This window comes from Alligator mississippiensis, chromosome 5 (genome assembly GCF_030867095.1).
Source record: "Alligator mississippiensis isolate rAllMis1 chromosome 5, rAllMis1, whole genome shotgun sequence".
NCBI classification, from domain to species: Eukaryota; Metazoa; Chordata; order Crocodylia; family Alligatoridae; genus Alligator; species Alligator mississippiensis.
The window spans coordinates 207,497,477-207,503,476 of NC_081828.1; positions in this window are offsets into that span (position 1 = coordinate 207,497,477).

A 6,000-nucleotide genomic window follows, 5' to 3' on the forward strand; every position below is an offset into this window, starting at 1 on the left:
GTGGATCAGATGATAGGATATAGTGTACTCCTGAGGCTGAGCCCCAGCCTGGCCACTTCTTCAACTAATGGCATGATAGGAACCAGCCACAAAGTTATTACACATTCTGTTCTGTGCAATATCCTGTGCAATAACTTTATTTTGTTCCTTGTTTTATCACACCATTAACTGCATTAGCATCTGGCCAGGTAACTACTTAAGATGTGATGAACTGGTTAATCATATCTTAAATGTGACATGTGCTAGGGGCTATGCACACATGCGTTTAGCATGAATTACAGAAGTACATAGGTATACCAAAATATACATTTTGAAGTATGAGTATTGTGTGCAAATGCATACAGTCACATGATCATACTTTATACTAAAGGTGCACTTGTAACTTATGGAAGGTTAATAATTAATTAATAGATGTATTTGTTTTGCAGTAACACCCACCAAGGAGCCCCGCTCCCGGGTCAGGACCTCACTGTGCAAGCTACTGTACAAACACAAGTTTAGTGTGTCAGTCTCTGGTTAGGCAGTGATGGATTGTTATACCATCCACCTTATATAAAGCTTTGCAGGACAGATGAGAATTGTATTTCATTAGACCATATGTCCGAATGAGTTTTGCTAATGGACACTGATGAAGAATGCAATGGAAAAAATAAACTGATTTTCAAAGTAACCTGATTACCAAATATTTTTTTGGTAAACTCTGAGAATGTTGTGACTAAATATGCAGTGCTCTTAATTACAAGAGAGAGAGCTCAATGGAATCAAAGATGTCATCCGTGCAAGCCTCAAACACCAGTATTTTTGGGCTCAGGAATACTAGTATACAGTCAGGAATACAGGAATTTCGGGGTCAGGAAACTAGTATACAGTCTAGAATGAACCTGTATTGAATCTGGCTCCAAACCAAATTGTCGTTACCCAGATGGATTGTATATCTGGATGTGTATAATAGCCATATATACTGGAATACCCCTATGGAATGACTTTATGGGCGGCACCTGAATGACTGCACAATCTCAGTTATTTTTCATGGATCTATTCCCCAACACCTTTATTTATCTGGGGAGTGAAGGCAAGAAGTGAACAGGGATTACCTTGGTATGTGGTGAATGGTTGTAGTTTCAGGTTAATCTATGCCATAATCTCAGTGAAATATGGGATAGCAATAACATGCCATGGCATTTATGAGGATACTACCCTGCCAATGGCATTTTACACCTTCTGTTCTCCTCTGGCTTTCTCTATCCCACACATCAGACTTGGCCTACCACTCTCAGCTCTCTGAGTAGTGTGTGGGACTATCGAACCTCGGTAGCATAACTGAAGCAGGGAGACCAAGAGAGCAGTGGCAAAACTAACTACCACCAATGCAGCAGCTGATCATACCACTGCGATCGGCATGATAGCAGCTTGCACTGTCCTGTATGCCTGTTACTGTCCCAGCCACGGAGTTACCCTTCCACGCCTCTGTCTAACCTTACTCAACAGTGACCTCTTTGGCTAATTTAAAGATAACAGTTAGTAGCTTTGGAGGATGGTTTAGTTTTCAGGGCTATAAGGAATTTACTGATCATAATATAAATTGTGAAGAACAACAAGGTGTAAGTGGAGTGGGAGAGGGATCCTGCTACTAAGGGAGGATCCGCTGATTAATCTAACCCCCATCCAGTGCCGGCATTTCTCTTTCTCACTGGTAGTTTTAATTAAATAAAACTCGTGTCAAAATGGATTGGCTTTGAGATCTAGTTCTCTCTGACAGCAGAATGGGTTCAAACTCTTACTCTAGAGTAAAGCTAACTAAGCTGAGACATTCCAACTTCAAGCAATACCTGCCTTACTATTGGATAGACTCCAATGAGCACTGTCCTCAGCCTTGCAAGTATGTGTGTGTTAAAGTCCTCCATTTTATTGGAGAGAAATGTAAATAAACCACACTAATCATGATTATTGTGGGTGGTAGATTATGTTCTCCCACTCCAGAATTACCCACCTAATCAGCATAAGTACTAATGAAATAAATGAGATTGTCACAGCTGTGTTGATACCGATGATGCTTTTGCCTTGGAAGTGAACCACGTCTGACAATATGGAAAAGAACAATGTCTAAGGGGGAAGATGCCTGATTTTCAAGTTCCAAAAGAAACAGTGAGCACCAAAAGAGCAAACAAGGACTGGCTGGCAAGCAGTTTGTGCTCAACCCTTCCCCTGCGGGAACACCCTAATATTCATTCAGTTTGTGATTGCCTTGAGTTGATTTAAAGAGTCAGTACAAAGAAGATTTCACTGATGTGACTCAACCAGTTTAGGACATGCACAGACTGTGGAGACCAGCCCTAAAATCCTGTTTAATATATTACTTATGTGTCCTTTCTAAAGGGTTGATAGTAGGCGAAACACTATAGTCTGGGGCGTTTTAATTAGAGCAGCTAATACAGGTGGTCTGGGGTGTTTTAATTAGAGCAGCTATCAGGAGCTGCTCTAAGTAAAATGCCCACAGCGTCTTGTGTATTCAGTGTCCCATGTTTCAAAATGGGGGGGGGCTTCACTAAAGCTCGTTGAATGAGCTTTAGTTAAAGCACCCCCATTGCCATTTTGAAACATGGGATGCTGAATACGAGACGCTGCAACATGCTGAAGTGTTCTGATTAAAACGCTCCAGCAGACTCATTAATATTATGAATTATTACTCTATTAATAGAGTCTGCTCTGACACGTGCTAATCAGACCATACATAAAAGTTCCCTATAGTCTCAACGTCTCCTGCGTACGTGGATACAAAGCACCTCAAGCACTCACCACGCATCCAAATATTAGCTCTCTGCACACTCTCTGCAGTAGTATATATGATCACACAGGTTGCACTATGGAGAATTGGGCCCTGTCATTTTAGCTTAGTCTTGACAATGCTCACCCTGTCATTTTACTCGCCTCAGAAGTGATGATCCGTGTCTGTAGGGGCCTGACTCCTTCCTCACTTACCCTGGCTGAAAACCAGGGTAGCTCCATTCCTTCTCTGGAGTTACTCCTGATGAACACTAGTATAATGAAGAATTAAGTGTGAAGTGCGTAAGGTAGCAACAGAGCAGTCTAGACTCTGCCCCTTTCATTGAAAGGCCTCGAGCCCGGCCAGACAAACCCCCAGCCCTCCAGTCTCAGACTAGTCACTGATATTTTAGGAGAGTATATATGTGTCGAGCTTTGCACTAAGTACGTCAAGGGCAACAAGGAATTCATGATCCGACTCACAAATATACAAGATTCTGTGCTTTTAGCTGAGTTTTCCTTCACATTTTTTGGCCTCTTTGACTTGCTTTCAATTTGTTTCCTTTGAGCAACAGTCAAAGGAAACTCTGCAGATCCACATCTGTAGAACCAGTCTCTTTTCTCCCTCCATACCTGAAAGGAAAGCTTCCTCACCGCAGATGCACTGAAGTCCAGTTTATGCCATGAAATGCTGTCCTGTCAGGAACTCACTTTCAACAAGGTAGAGTACAACGTGCTGTGCGTTCAGGTTAGTCTTGCAGGGTAGATCAGAAGTGAAGTATAGTTCTGGATCATACAGAGTCCTTCAGGAATAAGTTTTAAAACATGCTTTGCTCTGTCTACACTTAGCACAGAACTGGTAAGCTATGTCAACACGATGGCTGCTGCATAACCTAGATGGGAACCAAAACTGCTGAGATTTGCAGAGCTCTATGTGGCCATCAGTGGTTTTCTTGGCTGGTAACAGAATAAGGAAATAATAACATTTGAGTCATCTGAACCTGTAATAATAATAGGACTCCGAGGGTTTTATTTTGTATGTATCCTACAATTATTGACTTGACCTTGGTATTAATTAAAAAAAGAATTAAATCTTCCTCTTTATTTTGTGAGACAGAATTCATTAATCATCTACATTAAAGGAAAAAAACCCACAGCTTTGAATTTCAGGGCTTATCCACTCAGTTTGCATATGACTATAGTGTTTTCAGCCCTAAATATATTGCTTAATATGGCACTAGCTTTTATCTAATAGCTCTCTAGACAACAAGCAATTATGCATCACACCGACAATATGGAATTCCTTGAAGCTGCAAAACCTTTTGACTGCACTGAGTGGTCCTTTTTTTTTAGTGGTATTCAGACAATACAGGTTTGAAGACAAAAAATTCTGGTAGGAATCCAAAACCTCTGTAACAAACCCCTAGGCCAGGGATTTGTCTAATGGTATGTTATTAAAGAGTTCTTTGGCTGGAAAGAGGTACCAGACAGAGCTACCCTTTGTTCCAGTTCTTAGTTTTTTTTCCCTTTAAATTAGCTTTTGAACATTAAACACAGACTTTCAGTCCAGATGAAGGAACAACAGGGAATGGATTAAGAGAATGAAGTTACAAGATTGTGGAAGAAATAAACAAAGCCTTTCCCAAAGTGAGCCTTTCCCATCATTTCTAGATCGCATCACTAGATAACAAATATGCCCTTAGCTAGATAGAATAAAAAATATTATTGTAAATCAGCAATTCTCCCTTTGGGTCAAAATTGCCTATCTTGTTAGAGGATGAATTGTGATGACAACAGATATTGAACATTATGGATGGCTTTATTTTTTTCAGCCTCCTATATTGAGGTTATTATATAGTTTATCATTACAACAGCATCTGACCATCTAGCAAGCATTCAAGTGGTAATGCAAGAGAAAGAGCTAACCCCGTTTTACATACATGGAACAGTAGCACATATAGGCTAGGTGACTTGTCTGAAGTCACACAGGAAGTCTGTGGCAACATTAAGTTAATGGACTGGATTTCAGCCCCAGGCCTTAGCCACAAGTCTGTTCTCCTTTACTCTTTGCTGTTGCTTTTCCATCTAGAGGGTTTTTTTCTCTGTTTTCATAAACATTTTTCTAAATTAATAATTATAGAGTGGAATGGAAAATCTCAAACTGTGTCTGGCTTAGTGTTTTAGGGCTCCCAAGGGATGAATAAGGTTTGGGTCTTTCTAGCATCCAGTTCTGTTCCTGGACTTGCAGACGCAGCTTTTACAGATGTGGGTTGCTTGGTTTAAGGCAGTGAATTCAGATTCCATTACAATCTCTATCATCCTTACATTTACTAGCCTCTACTTTACACAGTAAGGCTAGGGACAGAAATTACACATAAACCGGTTTAAGTGATCAGAAACTGGTTTAAACCTGTAACAGAACAGAAGTTCAGTGCACATAAACCAGTTTCAAAATGGCTGAAACTGGTTTAAGATAAACCTAGTTGAATGTAGTATCAGACTTAACTGATTTGGGTCAAAACAGTTTATGAAACTTCTGTCCCAGGCCCCTTCCTGGCTCAAGTTAAATCGGAGTCCTCCATGGTTTTGCAGCCCTGGGCTGGACTGTCTGCTGGAGCAGAGCAGGGTTGGCCCTGCCCCTCTGCTCTCTAGCTGGAGCAGTGAGGGCTGGCTGACAAAGGGGGCGGGGGGCGGGGGGGACCAGCTGTGGATACAGCCCAGTCTACAAGGAGGGGAAATGATTGCCCTGTGGGGCAAGCTGCAGCTGGGGTCTGGGGCCAGGGAAGAGGGGTTAAACCCCTTCCCCTGCTCAAACTTATTGCTGCCTGCAACTGTGGACTACAAATCCCAGAGACACCTGGAAGCAGGAAGAGGAAGTGATGAGCAACCTTGCAGAGTGCTACTGTTGTAAATCTGGACTGCAAATCCCAGAGATCTTAGGGGCAGCAGGAAGAGGAAATGAACATACAGTCAGAGAGTCCTGCTCTAGTGTCCTCTGGCTTCTGGTCTGAGCTACTGAAGGCATGTGGCTGCATTTCGTAAGTCAAAGGTAAATGTCTGTTCACTTCTGTTTCAATTTAACCTGTGCAATTTAGAGTAATCTGTAAAGACTGCATTGATTCAGCCTCAGGCTTTTTGACTATCTGTACCTAGCCTAAGTGATCTATGTGGCAGTTGATACCTTGCAATATGAATCAAATCCTTCTCTTTGCTTAACCAATGTCACTACACTAAAGT